The sequence below is a fragment of the Gymnodraco acuticeps genome, unplaced genomic scaffold (assembly GCF_902827175.1).
Source record: "Gymnodraco acuticeps unplaced genomic scaffold, fGymAcu1.1, whole genome shotgun sequence".
Lineage (NCBI taxonomy): Eukaryota > Metazoa > Chordata > Actinopteri > Perciformes > Bathydraconidae > Gymnodraco > Gymnodraco acuticeps.
In genome coordinates, this window is record NW_022989843.1 from 1,753,974 (window position 1) to 1,771,018 (window position 17,045).

Sequence of the window (17,045 nt, forward strand, 5' to 3'; positions counted from 1 at the left end):
CTTCTGGTGATGCTTCATCTGAGGTTGGAACACTTTAATACACTACTATACCCAATTTTTAAAAAAAATGCAATGAAGTAACGCAATAATTTCTGGACTGCTATGGGAATCTCTAATTGAAATGAGCAATATGCCTGTAATTGATGACAATGTTGCACAATTATTAAAAACATTTCCCGTCATTGTCAAGATTATGACTCACCCATGATGTTTGTGTGTTTTGTGTTATATGGGCTAGATGGAATGGAACTCGAGGCTATGAACATATTTCTAAATGTTTGTAAACCCAATAAATCATGAATACATATTCCTATGTTATCCTGGGGGTGAGAATTAAAAAGTCATGAGATTTTCACAAGATTATGATGAAGACTTACTGGATTTGGGAGTGTATGTAGAGATTGGCCAACAGGCTAAATACTTTTGGTTTTTGTTTTGCAATATGTTAAGGCTGTGAACTTGTGTAGGTTGAGAAAGTGTAAATGGCTGTGTGAGGTCCACTGTGGAATAATAAGGCAGGGAGAGCTAGACGTGGGTGAGTGAGTGAGAGTCAGTTGTTCCACCCAAACACTGGCTGAAAGGAACAAGTAATTTCTCTACAAGCATTTACACAACTGAAAAGGGAAATTATTTCTTAGACCACAAACAGTGCTCCTATACATAGTTATACATTTTCAAAAAGTAGCCTATTTTTTAATTCAAACTGTTAGGAAAAAACATTCCCATCGACCGAGTGATCACAATGTTCACACGAAAACCGCATTTACCTCCGAGGCATAGAGCAATTACAAGGTCAGGGGAGATAACCGAGTTTTTCCACCACAAAGACTTACGAAGACGAGATGGATTCCTTCATGGGCACGTCTCAACCATAAAAAAAATCCACACTAAAAACAGCTGGGGAGGAAACAGCTCAATGTGTTTTCTTTTAAAGAGATGTGAAGGTATACTCAGTTACTGTGCTATGTTTCTTGTTGTCATGTGTGTTTGGAGGAAATGCATTAATATATATTTATTTTATTTATAAATTAAATACAATGTGAGAATTATTATAATAAGTACATTCAATCATATCTTCTTAAACCATTCATCTATACATAATTAAATTGAAGTAGAATGATCATTTTGTTTGATTGTATTTATTTCCAATTTCCACACTTAGTCTTAATTATGCAATAATTCTCAAAACACATTAATGGTATTAAGTGTATATTCCTCTCCCCCTACATGGTGTCACCCTGCCCTCAACAGATTGACCACACACACACACACACACACACACACACACACACACACACACACACACACACACACACACACACACACACACACACACACTCTCCCCCCTCCTTCATCCCATAGCTGTCATCCAGAGCACTGTTGAGACGACGGCTCAATCCCTAAACGCACGGATGAGAGCAGCAGGCGACATTCAGGGCAACATGGTCGCATGACTCGTCCGAGCCGAGGGCAACCATTCCGGGGGGACGGCTCCACTGCTGGAATCTTTGACATTTCCGACGCTACCCACGGAGAGCGCGGTTCTGGGAAAATACAGTCAGAGATAGAGGCGTGGAGGCGAAGAGGGACGGCACATTTCCCCCCCTTGCGGTGTCCTATTTCGTTGGTAAGTACATTTTGTCTGGCAAAAAAGCGCTGCCCATGTGTCTTTCCCCTTCGACGGGGTTTCAAGCATTTTTTTGCCACTTTCCTCGCGCGTTTCTTTGTGGTGAGACCGTGAGGGGCTGCATTTAACGGAGGAGGAACGGGCCTGGTAAGTGAGAACACAGCGTAAAATAGGAAATGCCTGTGTATTTAAATAGGATGCAGCTCATAGCCACGCAGTCTGAACACTTGTACTCATGTAGCGTTGACTGGCAGCGTTGTAAATGTTGCATTGCATTTTGTGTTGGCGTGCTCGTGATATTGTTGCCACTGCTTGCACGCAACTACAACAAGTGAATGGAGCTGCTACACGTGTGTGACCTTACATCCGATAGAGTATCACAATAGCAACACTACATATGTACTCTCGTGTGGTCTACACCGGTCTGCGCCGGTCTGCGCCAGTGCGGGGAAACTAGAAAAACGAGCACTTTGCTCAGAGCTTGGCTTTCAGCCTGCATCTAATCACTTCGCTGTTAATCACGCGAGTTTATTTCACTCAGTTGAGCTTTCCGTGCACCGAGCAGCCACTGTTTGACGACAAGGCGGGTCGACAACTGGGCATGCGCAATGTGCACTGCTACCCCAAATAATCAAGAAGTTATAGAACTAGCCTATGCCAAACATCTCAGAAGTGCCTCGGGTCACTTCACTGAGTTTCGAGCTTTTGTTGTCACGTTATTTGTGTTCTAGTTGGATATTTAACCGTGGATGATCTTATTGTGTTAGTAGGCAGCCAGCCACAAAACGCACATTGATGCAAAACCTAATATGCACCTACAGATATGTATCTGGCTTGGTAAGCAAGACAATTGTCGGGACAGTCCAGAGAGTACAGTCTGTTCCTCGAACTGGTTGGAAACTTCTTTTTTAGTTTGACACCATGACATAAAACTATTTTTCAACAAAAAAATTCACTTAAAATTGAGATTCTAGATGTTTTCTTGTCACTTTACAAGAACTATCCTGTTATATAAATGCTTTTCCTTTGATGACCCAGCAAAGACAACCAATATAACATATAATACAATATAACCTGCATGCATGAAAGAAAGACATTTCATTTGTAAGGAAAACATGAAATTAAAAAGTACTGCATGCAAAAAAAGGCCCATTCTGGGTATTATTATACTGCATTAATGTTTAAGCAGCCTTTTACTATTTTAGATGTTGGAAACAAATACAGCAATTCCCTCTACAAGAAGAAGCATAAAGCAGAATACAACAGAAATACATAAAATGTGTACATAAGTACAGTACCGATGTGTTTTAGAATGACTACACCAGTGTTTGCTATAGCTTGCATGATAGCTTGCACTTTGTTGTTACATGTCCCTGTTATTCTGTTCACTCCCTTTTTATTTTCAACAATATGTAAAATGCAATGTTCATATAATTTTGGTTATATTTTACCCCGACACTTAACCTAAATATTATCTTATGGCCTAATAGGCAGGGGAAGTCACGCAGCCAGAATGGAGTTTGTAAGTTAATGATTAATGTGCATATTACGATAAGAAAGAGTGAGGAAGAAGTAAAAGAATGCTGGGGTCTGCCACTCCTTGCTCACATGTTTTTCTTTTAGTTGTTTTTCTCTCATAAAAGCTTTGCTGAGAAAATGTAACATCACAGCAGGGCCTCGTAAACAAGAGGAACACTGATTGCTGTGTCTTGTCTAGCCATAAAGATTATTAAAAAAGATATGAACCCTTTCGTGATCAGATAGGCTGATTAATACTTTCCTGTTTTTACACACCTTATATGCTTGCTGTGAACAAACACGTGCACAGCCAGGGGTTCTGTTGACCAGCTCCAATGATGGGGACCATGACAACAGCCTCTCTCATTCTAAAAAAACATACCCATCTATCCATCAAAAAGTAATAATGCATGGCACTTAAAATGAATTAACAGCTGCTTAAACTCTTCACCTATGTTTATAACTTATATACACTTTTTGTAGTACTCTTAAAAATGATTTGTTAAATGTTATTGCATACAATTTAAACTGCTGTTTAGCATTTTGAAGCAATCTGATGAAACATTTCCGGTTAACTTGTGTGGTGAATGCACAAAGTGTTGCTGCAGTGATGCTGTCTGCTTTGGCAGAGAGGAACAAACAATAATACCATTGTTGCCCTTCTTTGGACGGTCTTATTTTTTCTATCCCCACCTTGAGAATTAGGTGGTTTCTCATAAAAGCTGGGGGCACATTCAAGTTATATTTTGACTGTATACTTTGACCTGAGGCCTGTATACTTTGACCTGAGGCCTGTGTGAACGTGAACATTAATAGAATATCACCTCCCATCTTCAGAGCAATCTGACTATTATAACATTAGCGTTAAGAAAGCTTACTTAAATATCTGCCACAACATAAGTAACCGGATCAAAGTAACATTATGTACAGTCCACGGCACTGTGAGTGCAGACGTCGAATTGTCCCATTATCATTCATATCATATCATAATGTATCATATAGGCCTATTTCCTTATGAGTCAGCTTCTTGAGTCGTATCTGCAACACTTACAGTGTCACATACTGTATGCAGAAGTATTATTTTAAGCAACACATTAAGTTGAGGAAATACTCGCTTCAAATGTAATTAAAGTCAGATCCACTCGTGTCTTATACGGGGCAGTGATATCATAAACCTGTTAATGTATGCATTCAAACACTTTCTTTTGCCAGCTGTATTCACCTTGCAGGTGCAGCTATGTGGCTTTTATCCTGGATAAAGTGTTTAAGTCATGGATGTTTAAAGTTTAACGTCTTCATATTTGTCTAATATTATAGTTGACTTTTCATTCAGGAAGTACGACGCGCTGAGCTGTCAGTAGGCTTGTCCATGTTTGTGATTGGTCGAATGCTCCAGATACCACCCCTGTCATGTGAACGCGCACCTAACTAGATAGGGCAAAGCTGGCTTGAGTTAACGAGTTGATAACCAGCGTCGTAGGACCGTTTAGCGAGTGCGCGTTTGTTTTGGATTAGGTAAACCGGGTAACTCAAACATATCCAGGTTATGTTGAACCGGCTTCGTCGTACAGGCCTCTGCTTTTTGTGAGGTTAATCCTTCTGGGGGAAAAAAACAATTGAGGCAGAGTGATTCACACTAAATTGGCAGTTCCTTGACGACAGGGTGCAGCCACAGCTTAGACCACACCGTCAACAGAGACCTTCTTTTATGCTCAACCATAACGCCAAATGCTTCATAACACGGAGCAGTGCATATTTAACCTGCAGATAAGTCAGACAGCGTTAGCATGTGTTTTGGAAGTTCTGTGTTGAAGCTGGTTGTCAGTGGAGGAAGGGAGGTATGTGTACATTGTGTAATGTTTTCATGTTCAACACTATTCTGCGAGAGCAGAGTCAGACCAGTTTTTAGCGAGGTGTGCCATGCTTTCTGAGTACATTGGCACTGGCATTTTAGTTTCTAAGAATTTTATACCATTTTAACTCTACCTTTTGTTCCAGGTCAATGTTAAATCACTTCAGGCCTCTTGCTCCGTGACAAGAATTTCGTCCATGAGTGTGCAGGTCACACCACATTACTTCACAGCCTGCTTCGCTCTGGTGTGCCTTTTATCAAATACTTTATATGCAGGGGTGCACATAACTTTTTTGCCCTGGTTCTCAAACGAGCACCTGGAGATGTTGCTTGGTGCTCATCCTTAAAATGAAATAAACCGTAACTTTTGAGGGGTCTTGACTTTATTTGCCAGACACACGGCACTGAACACACATGCAGAGGTGAACACAGAACACACATGCAGAGGTGAACACAAGACAACATGAGCACGACCAGTAATCCTACAAGCTGTCATCACTACCCTCCTGACTGTTCTCCTCACTGTCTTCCTCTCTGTCAGACATGGTAGCTGATGATGTAGGCCTACTACTTTCTCTCTGGTTGAGTCTGTGATTAGCTGCTTGCATCCACAAGTCAACAGCTGGGTTTGGGTCAAAAGTCTCTGTTGTCATCTTAGACAAGTGGATGTAATCAAATAAGTATGTGAACATAACCAATAACCTACCATAGCCAATAACAAATGAATGTAACTTATTTTATTTGTGTTGTTCATTCATATCTTATTTAAATGCATTTTTTTATTTGTATGTCTCCAGTTTTAAAGGATATTTTTGGTTACTGTATGCATTGGAATTATTTCAAACCTTATCCCAATAATTATAAAGGAGTGCCTTGGAAATATGTGTTTACATAAATTGTGACCAAACTGTTTGAACTTAGACTAAAGTGAACTATCTAAACACTCAGAGTCCATTACCTCACTGAGCTGTAGTATCAGCCTCTCAGTCTGACAGGAGAGGACTCTCCCTCCACATCATTGTAGAAACATCTTCTTCTTATATCCGTTAGAGCAGCTAGCACCAGATTCTAATAACAACACCGGGCGGTGCGCCCTTCTCTCTCTCCCTCGCTCACTCGCACTTTGGCTGTGAGCTGCGGTTGCCAGATAAGCCAACATCCCCCATTTTCATCACTTACAGCGCCCATCGTACAGGGCAAATGAAACGTGTAACCGGGGTGAAAAGGGTGTGACATTTACTTAATTATGAATATCGTTACATCATGGCCGAAAATTAGGATGAGCCCCAACGGTAAAAACAAAATTGTTTCCCTCCCAGAACTGCCAGCGCAGCGCCTCCCCAGATCTGGCGCCCTAGGCGAACATCTATAACGCCAGTGCTACGGGCCGACCCTGAGTTCATATGCAACTCGCAAATATCTTTCTCTCTCTCCTCTCTCCTCTCTTTTCTCTTCTCCCTTCTCTCTCTCCCTCTCTCTCTCAATTTTGGTACGCAAATGCGCCTTTTTTCAAATGACCCGGTGCTCTTTTTTTGGCGGAGGTGCGCATTCGCACCTGCGCACCAGTTATGTGCAGCCCTGTTTATATGCCATGTTTTCTCTATTTGACAAACGGTACGACAACATTGATCTATTGGGATTCGTGAGTTGCAGATCGGAAGCTATATCTTTATAATCAGGGAAATCCTTGGTAAGAAATCCCACACAAAAAATGACAATGTATGCTCTTTCTGGATTCTGAAGTATTAGGATGTGCAGCATCTTATCTTAAATTTATCTTGGATACATTTTCTGACATAGTTGGCAATGGCTATTTCTAAGACCAGTGCTGATGTCAGATGGACACACTTGGACATGGAGACTGTTTTTAATTCCCCCTGCTTGCACTGCAACTTCTTGTTTCTTATCATCTGATATATCGGTCGAGCTCCAGCTTTGATCTGTTTGTCAGAAAAACAGATCTCTGTTTTGTTGACATTTTGAGAGATAGCCATAGGAACGGCAGTGTCGGGCAGTCCCTCACTAAGGTTCAGACGAAAATATCTCCCCAATTATCGGATGGATTAAGATGACATTTTGTACAGACTTGCATGATCCCCAGAGGATGAATCTTAATAACTTTGATGATCCCCTGACTTTTCCATTAGCAGACTTGTGTTTGGTCTCATGCCTACCTCAGACTGGCCTCTCAAGTTGAATACTGTGAGTGCCTGTTGGTTCAAATGCTGTTCAGGGGACTGCTATATTTTATCCTGAAAAAGAGAGTGCTGCTAGTTAGATCTGCATTCGTTTTCCCATTGTTTTCCTACTCTTGCACCACTATCAACACATTTGGGGTTTTGAGTGAAATATCTCTTATTGTCCCATTGTAGGAAAATAGTTTATTATCTAATACCTGCTAAACCAATGACATCCCTACCATCGTCAGTTATAGTTTGTGTTTATGACTTAAAGGCAAATGTTAGCATGCTAACCTAACACTTGTTAGCATTTACCTCATAGGATCATTATGCCTTCATACAATCTCACAGAGTTGACCGCATGGCTGTAGACATTTAGATAACATGATAAGCTGAATAATAAATAGGTAATTTAAAGATTAATTAATATCTGGTTACTCCACAACTGTCGTAACATGAAAGCTGCTAGCACAACTGATTGATGATTATTTTATATTGTATGTTTTTTATAAGTAAAGTTGGGTTCAGCATTTTAAAGGGATTTCACATTTTCTAAGCAGACATAACCTTGGAGTTACCTGAGTCATGAGAAAAGCAATGTATGGGAAATGCAGTCGGTTATGGTTCCCATGACGGTAGGGCCCTGTGCAGGTCGGTCCGGTGGGTGTGTCCGTCTCTCTGTGGGCGGAAAGACAGTTGGCACCGGGCTGGCAGTGTCACAGGCAGAGAACAGTCTGTCTCTCTGATCGCGGCCCACCTCGCCCTCAGAGCACAATCACACTGTTATGTCTGAGCCATGCTTCGCCATGAAAACATCGCGTGATAGCAATCGCGTGGATCTTCAATGTGTGTGTGTTTGTGTACACGCTTGTTAGAGTATTGCTTAATCCATGCTTTTGGATTAAGCAATCCAAACTGGTTGATCATGTGTTGATAACGTTTGAAAAGGTTTGCATGCAATGATTGTCGTTGTTTAAGCAAAATTTCACTTTTAAAGAAGCTTACATTTCAGCACTGCTTCAGGGCCAGGGTACCGTAAAAGCTTGGTAAAAGAATCAAGAGCATTTCAGCTCTTAATGAGATGACTTTAAAACCACAGCTTCAGTTTTGTCCAAGTATTTAGCCAGAACCAAGTTGCCTAAATGCATGAAATACTTAGGGCTGCGTTTATACACTTAGATATTTGTGGTTTTCTACACCATATATGTATGCTGGTTTCAGGGAACTCCTGTCTAGTGTCAATCTTACAACCAAAAGCAATGCTGGCATCCCATAATGCTCCTCTATTCTACTATTACCACTGTCACGTAGGCCTGCATTCTTCTTTGACCAAAAAGTGATCCCTAATAGCTCATAATGCTTCAAATCTTTACCGACATGCCTTTGCAGAATGAGTGTGGTATTTTTCTTGCTGTCAAATATCAGCATTTACAGTTAGCTTAGACTCTGTTATTTAATTGCGCTGGCAGTCATATTCTTCCTAGCAGCTTTCCCATCTTGTTTGCCTTGAAGCAAGAGACCTTACTTTAATTTTGAAAGAAGATCTATTGTTTTCTTTAGTTAAAGCCTTCTTAAAGATATCTAGATCCTTTCCTGAAACTCATAGGATCCTGCATGTAAATAATTAACCATTTATTACTCATCTAGCCTGTGACTGCCTATGCTAGTTGCATTGTTAACCTGAACTGTTGTGTGTTTTTGGCCGAGTTCGTCCTCTCCACTGGGGCCATGAGAGCCCTGTTGTGGAGTTTCTGGTGGCCTTCTGTAAGCGGCAGGGTCTGTATCAAAGCACTGTCACACAGAGCGTCTCTTGTTTGGGTTCTGGCCTGGTGTTAACTATGCTAATGACAGGCTTACTGCTGAACTGTGAGGCATTGTGCTTTTTAGTTATGGAAGGTAGAATGAACATTATTTTCCTTTTCTTCTCACTCATTCGTTCAGAAGCACCCAGGACTTGCTTGACTTAAATGAGTCATGACTTTGCCACCAAGGCCTTGGGTCAGTTTTTAGGCTTCAGAAAACTATAAGCATTATAGGAATTACTGGAAAAAAAATGTATTCTTGGCATTGGAAATGATCTGTCCAGTTAGGTCACTGACACGTTGAGTTATTTATTTGTCTGAAGGATACTTTTACATACAGAACTAATCCACATTTCCAAAGAGCTGGTATTCTCTCAGGAAAAGGATTGGCAAAACAAAAAAGGTTGTTAATTCTTTAATTACTAGGAAGTGGGAGTTTTGGTGAAAAGTGTTTATCGTGATTTTCTTTCTCCTGATTGTTTCAAGAATATATATTCTGGTATTCAATAATATGATCTGTGAAATGTGCACTTTCATGGAGTTTGATGGAGACAATTTGTACAGTGACAACAAACTTCTTATTCGTCAATATTCTCGCAATTAAATCTACACGCATAAACTCATAAATAAGGCATTTCTTTTTTATTGTCCCTCATGGGAAAAGGGGTTTATTTTATCCTTGTGAAAGTTATTTTGCATTTGTAGAAATCTATAAATGTTTGAACAGGTGTGAGTTCACGTGTCCATCTTTACTCTGCTCTCTTATGGCACATTTCCAACTGCAGCAGCAGCGCGTAGCACGGTTTAAGCGTGCCGTGCCAAACCCGGCCCGTTTTTTGTTGCGTTTCCACTAGGGGTAGTTCCGGCTAATGGGTAATGTTTCACAGTTTTTCTGGCCCTCCAAAATCCAGGTTCTTTCCGGGACAACAACTGGGCTGAATATGCTAAACTAGTGAGAGAATCGCTGGCAAGGGGGCTACAACTGCAACAAAATTAACATATTTTACCGTGATTTAATTGTAATACACGTTTCAAAATGATGCCGAAGCAACAACATACTGATACCGGTTAGTAAAAACCATGAATGAATGCTTTGACAAGTCTGAAGAGAGACGGCAGGCAAAAACCTTTTTAAAATGCGTGTTTTCTGAATGGAGATCGGCTAAGCTAACGCAATATATGCTCCGACCGTCCACACTCACAACAACGGCCTATACAGACATAAATAAAGCAGCGACTGTATTCGCCATGACACAGATAGTCTGTGGTTTGTACTTGTTTAACTTTTGTCTAGTTTCTGAACAGATATGAGGAGCTGTGAGCTCTGAGTGCTAACAGCTAACGGCTGATGTTGGTTTACTGTGGTTCGCATTGAAGATGACGTCACGGCTCCGCCTACACTGCGTTACTATAGTTACTGCCCCAGCTACTAAACTGTAATGGAAACGCAGCATAAAGTGAGCCTGGCCTACCAAGGCCTAACTATACCGTACTAAGCCGTGCGAGGCCCTGCAGTGGAAATGCGCCATTAGTGTGGCGAGGGGTGGGACAAGTCTTGTAGATGAATCATCGACCTGTGCGAGCCCGTCCACGCTTTTGTGTTGATGATGTTGTTGCCTGTTTGCATTTGATTGTACGGATGGGGCCGGGCTCCATGTAAGGATGAGCAGCTGGCTCACTGGTCACTGCACACACTCATGTGACACTGCTATTTCTAGCCAAATCATTCCTCCTCCCTACTGCCTTTAGCAACAAGAGTGAGTGCTGGATATGTGACACCTCAGAAAGCAGCTCGGCTGGAAGTCGGAGTCAGTTTATCAGAAAGAGTGAAGTGGTGTCTAAACAGAGAGAGAGCCACTTTGTGTGTTTGGGGACATGCTAGGTAGAACAATGGCAATTGAATCATTCTGTTTGAGATGAGTGACATGAAGGTATGGCACATATCTGACATAGCAATTTACATAGCAATTTACATGATGTCAGGTGATAGCATTGAGTTTTCCGAGTTCTGGCTTGGTGGCTTCCTTAACAAAGCAACACTTATATTGGTTACTATAGTTTCTGTGACATGTTAATCAGAAAAACAGCCCTCAAGACTCCTAAGCTCTACTGCACGTTCATACTGTAATGAATCTTTACTGACAATTTTAACATTTGGAATATATAACCCAGGTTTTTCCCAGTGTGCTGATCAGTGACATTACCCACTTCGATGACAGGCTAGAAGTAACTCGTTCACACATTGTCAACATCTTATGGTTTCTGGGATGGTTTGTCGTCATTGTGGTAAATGTTTGATCACGTTATAAAAGCAATATTGACCCCCAAACTGCCATTGCATCAGTGTGTCAGTTATGGTGACATCTCATATATTATGCAACATCTTTGGTACCAACCAAACTGGTCCATGAAATATCAAAATGTGGATAAAGTTCCTATTCACAATGTTTATTTTACTGAATGATTTCTCCAATAGTGTTTGTTCAAACACAGAACTACTAAATGATTTAAAGATATCATTTGTCTTTACTTAGGAGACATGTAATTGTATAGTGTACAGGGAATAATATTGTATTATCACATATTACTGCACTGAATCATAGCATTATGCTTAACAAGGCAGAGAGCCTAAGTCGGCATTAGAGGGCAATTTTTCAGTTTAAGGGGGAATAATCAGGGTATTCAAACTGAGTGGAGTATATGATAAGTAGTTTAATAACGGTCTTGTTGCTCACCCTTTAATAATTATAAAGTGTTTAATTGGCCCTCTTTAGATCTATAATAGTCCAAACAGAGAAATGAGCACAATGTTGGAATGGAGCCTGGAAAATGCACTGGTACCAAAAATACATCTGTACTACAAGAAACCCTGGGGAGAACTCTGAAAGTGGAGCGTGCAGAACGAACAGGTCCTCTGCTTTTTTAGGGTAATGTCAGGCCAGTAAACTATGAGAGACGAGGATTAAATACCATTTAAACTCTCCAGGGTCCCCAGCACTGAACAGGTGATGACATCTTCATAATGTTTCACACATTCCTGTAAGTGACCCCAGCCACCAGCACCCAGTAATGCTGAGAAGGCTTAACCAGTTTTAGTCTGAACTGTGGTCAACAAACCTGTCAACATAATCTTTACACATACACTCTTCTGTTTAAGGCTGGCAAATAAATGATGGTTGGTTTTTCTTCTACTTTTGTCTAAGGCGGAACACGTTTTATTACATTTGAATATTGAAATGTAAAGGAGTGCAAGTGCCTTAAAAACTACAAAGTGAAAATGTTAAGTTGAAGGAACCTTAAAGGTGGGGTAGGTAAGTTTGAGAAACCGTCTCGAGATACACTTTTTGTTATATTCCATGGAATGCTCTTAACATCCCGATAGCAATAGGCGCATTCACACCGCAGTACTTTTCCCACAAAGGTTCATGAGAACTTAGTTCATGAGAACTCTTTAGTTCTCATGAACTAAGTACAGATCGCGTTCACACCAGAATAAGTCCCTGGGGGAGGATTAGGCAAATGAAGCCGCTGACGTCACTTCTTCTTCTTCTGCTTTGGGTTTACTGGCAGGCCGCAAACCACTTCACGGCGTATACTGCCGCCCAAAGTCCCCGGCCGGAAGTCCCCGGAGTTGGGGACTGGCTTCAGTAGAAGCTGCTGGGACTCCCAGCAGCTTCTACTGAAGCCTTCCGAGTAAATCGCCAGAACGCCGACACCTCCTCATCTCCACCGCTCCCATGTTTTATTTTGTGTTGCCATAAATTAGTCTCTCTGCGTTTCTGCGCTGGGCTAATGCTAATAATGCTAATAATGCTAATGCGAGGATAATAAAATGGCGGCTTCACAAAACTTTTTGGGAGTTTTACGGGGCGTGGTTTGCAATCCGCCCAGCCAATCAGACATAGGAACCTTTTTCTCCCACGAAAGTCCCTGCTCTCTAGCAGGGACGGAAAAGGGGGTGAAAAGGTTCTCATGAACTAATTTTAGTTCCGGTGTCAGTACCAGATGTGTTCGGGGTGTCACTACCCGATCTGCAGCTCTGCCCGATCTGCAGTGCGCATGTGCGAGATGGTCCGCCATATTGGACAACTCCGGACGGCATCCCAAGATGGACCCTTGACACAGTGGCTTTTAGCAAAGCTCAAAAATAAAACGAGAGAGAGATGAGTTATTGTTATTACAACGTGACTTCACTATTATTTAACAACTCTTTTTATGGGGTTCTTTTATTGGGGGTTAAGTACATTGTCAGAATAAGTGAGAAATGAATTTAACTTCTGTTAGACAGCTATCATACTGAATACATATTTACTGTGAATGTGTGCAAAAATGTCTAACAGAAGTTAAATCCATTTCTCACTTATTCTGACAATGTACTTAACCCCAAATAAAAGAACCCAATAAAAAGAGTTGTTAAATAATAGTGAAGTCACGTTGTAATAACAATAACTCATCTCTCTCGAGTTTTCCTTTTGAGCTTTGCCAAAAGCCACTGTGTCAATGTTGTCCTACTTGGGTTGCCGTCCGGAGTTGTCCAATATGGCGGACCATCTCGCACATGCGCACTGCAGATCGGGCAGAGCTGCAGATCGGGTAGTGACACGGGGTACCAGATGTGTTCGGGTGTATTTCCGTCGCATCCGTCATATTCGTCATATTTTACGGCAACTCAAGAGGGCCATCACGGTCAAATTCCGAACATTTAAACATAGCCGACACTTCATTCTTTACTTTGTCCGTTATTATATGTAGAAGATTATACTTTTTCTCCGTCATGTTGTTTCCATAGCAACAACTTCAAACAGGCATAGCCTACACTTCATTCTTTACTTTGTCCGTTATTATATGTAGATGATATTAATTTTTTCTCCGTCATGTTGTTTCCATAGCAACAACTTCAAACAATAACAACTAACTGCTAGCCGCAAAGCTAGCATCACAGCCACTGCTCCGTTTTCTCCGAGACTTTGCACACGTTTTTCACAAAAATTTTCACACTAGGAGTACCATTCGCTTCGTCTTGATCTGTAGATGTGATTTGATGTGTCGTGTGTCCCCCAACTCCTCTCCAAAGTTCAGATATTTAATAAAATACTCAGGGGAGTTTCCTGAATGTTCATGCCAAAAGCCAAGCACTAGGCCCTGGGTAAATTAAGAGGCTGATCTCGGGCACTTTTGTCCACTTTCCCTGGTGGTAGAAACTCAAGCCATACATCCCTGGAATCGTCTCAGAGAGTAGATGATCAGTGGGGCCTTGTTTTTACTGAATGATGTGTTTTTTTTATGGGGAATTCAAATATGAGCTTATTTTTAGGATTTTCGGAGACTTTGCACACGTTTTCACAAACATTTTCATGCTAGGAGTATGGGAGTACTTCCATTCGCTTCGTCTTGATCTGTAGATGTGATTTGATGTGTCGTGTGTCTCCCAACTCCTCTCCAAAGTTCAGATACTATATAAAAATACTAAAAGGTAAATAAAACATTAAACATAATGACAAAATAACAACCTGAAAGATATGTATTCTATCTACACATTTCGTAATTATCTAATCTAGTGGCTTTATAAAAGTGTTGGCTAAAGTAACACAGAATATATATATTTTTTAATTGTAAATAATTAGAAACATTATTTATGTGCACAAGTACATGGGACCCCACCATAGCACCCCACACATAACAAGCTGTCCCGAGTTCCTCCGGCTGCAGTTCCGCAGACGGCCGGTGTGTGGCAGCAGAGCGCTGGGAGCAGAGGGAGGTGAGTATATGACGGATATGACGGATGATGGATGCGACGGAAATACACCCGAACACATCTGGTACCCCGAACACAACTGGTACTGACAGCGGCTCTTTTTGGTGTGAACGCAACATTTCGGAACTATATCGGAACTAAAGTGGGAAAAGTACTGAGGTGTGAACGCGCCAAATGAATATGTAAGTGCTTTGACAAAAAATCCATTAAAAAATGTCATCTGTGGAAGCCGCAGCGCTGTAAAAAGCACGACCAATCATTATAGCCGGCCCGGCTAAAATAACTGGATGGCCTGTCAGCCTTCCATCTGTGCACAAACTTATCTCGTGCCCTCATTGGTCATGTGCGCGTTCGTGTGTGTTGGAGGAGGGGCTCTGTAAGGAAGTGGCAGATTTTTTCCGGCTATGTATTTTCAAATTCTAGCGCACTCGAGCTGGTTTCTCCAAAATTACCTACCCCACCTTTAAGGTTGGAGCCACACGAGGACGATAACGCAAACGGACCGAAATCGATATCAAAAAAGTATTCCGTCCACACGCAATAGGCACCAGAAACGTGCCCGTTCACACGAGACCGCTCAAAAGTGCTGGAGACGCTGTAGTACATATGCCGGGCCTGTAAGTGGCGCTGTACTCCTGCCACAAAAGCAGCTAAGAAGACTTCCCGCACATTCCATGGTTGCCCTTCTGTTTATTCTCCGCTGTGGACCTTATACATGCATGCTGTGGACGCTCTGGCTCTTTTTCTCCCTCCCCGAGGCAAGCGTTTGCTCCTGCTGTATATCTCTCCGGTAGTCCACCAGCAGATGACAAGACACCCACCTCTCCGCCTCTTCCAAGGGACGAGGGGACCGTGCAGCAGAGTTTCAGTTAGATTTGTTTTCTCCGGTCAACATGTCCGTTAAAGTTTAAATCTTCCGGACAAAATTTGAAAAGTGCCGGTCAAAGGTCTTCTTTGTTATTTATTGAGCTTTAAAACAAATTGATAACGACTCTATATAATAATATAAGAATAAAAAAACGGAGCCTCTCTTTTCCTCCCCCTCTTCTGACAGCCCAGCAGCTGATCTCTGAGCAGGAGAGGTGGGGAGAGGCGGGGCTATTGCTTCAACGTTATCAGGAAATGATCGTATAGGCGGAAACACGGACCCGTTTGCCCCCCCAGAGTGTTTCGTTTGCAGATCTACCCACCTTGGGACCCGTTATCGTTATCATTATCGTTTTCTGCGTTTCCATGTCGGCCTCGTGTGGCCAAACCGTCTATCTGATAGAGAACTGTAGCAGATACGACCGTTATCGTCCTCATGTGGCCGGGGCCTAAGTCTAAAGAGTGTGTTGTTGCTGTTCCTAAGGGACCAACAGGGTAGACTAGTTTGTCTCTTTGTATAACAGCTAGCAGGTAGCTGGCAGTTGTAGCGACACACAGCTGACAGAGGTGTCTGAATCTCCCAGTTTTCACCACATTGTAAAATGTAAATTACCAACAATGTGTCATTATGACTATAAGTGGTCAAATAACAACTTTATTGACAAAAATAAAGCTAATATGCTTTAATAACTAAATTGGTCAAACTACAGCTATAGATGGATATAAAGCTCTAGGGAACTACTAGGTTAACTTGAAAATTGACCACACAGAAATGACAAATACATGCATGCATGTATATGACAAAGGCTGAACCCATCTGATCTTGTTTTACTACAATCTGCAGCTCTGGCTGTTGGCTCTACTGCAGCTTTGAATACCCCCTCATTATCATGTTTTGCGTCTTAGCGAATATGCAAATTGAAACTTGAAGTACAGAGGATGCATCTCGCTGCAGACACAACGTGATCTCTTAAGGCCCGGCCGGACACACCGGGCCGTATTCGGCCGTCGATAGATGTCTGGCTGTCAATAAGCGTCCTGTCGCCCTACTCAGATTGGTGTCCAGCACCGTCGTGTCTTTTCGGTCGTGCCGACACCTTCCGCTTCAACATGTTGAATCGGGAGGCTGTCGGCAAAATAAATCACTGATTGGCTGTTCAGCTTAGCGAATCAGTGCATGAGAAGCGAAACGGAAGTGAAGAAGGCACACACAGACAGCAGTGTTTCCCACAGAATTTGATTCTATTTGTGGAGGCACCACATCCACCCCCCCTCAAATAAGAAAATACATGCGAGTTCATGGTTGCTGTAGACAACGTTCTTGTTGCGGTGTTGCGTTAAAATTGAATAAACTATGAATGTGTCATACTCACATAACGGGAAGAAACTAAGCTAACTGACGATATGAACAATTTTTACCGAAACAAAACACAAGTCTCACAAG

At 41.8% G+C, this 17,045-nt stretch overlaps 1 protein-coding gene across 2 annotated transcripts in view; it reads left to right on the forward strand.

Annotated features, from left to right (window-relative positions):
• The first annotated feature begins 1,340 nt into the window (after nt 1–1,340).
• The window catches only part of slc20a2 (solute carrier family 20 member 2), a 63,988-nt gene continuing 48,283 nt past the window's right edge, over nt 1,341–17,045 (forward strand). The window contains exon 1 of one of the 2 annotated variants that reach the window (XM_034236938.1): nt 1,341–1,627. The gene's annotated coding sequence lies outside the window, so the exon portion shown is untranslated. The other variant, XM_034236947.1, reaches the window with a different exon arrangement.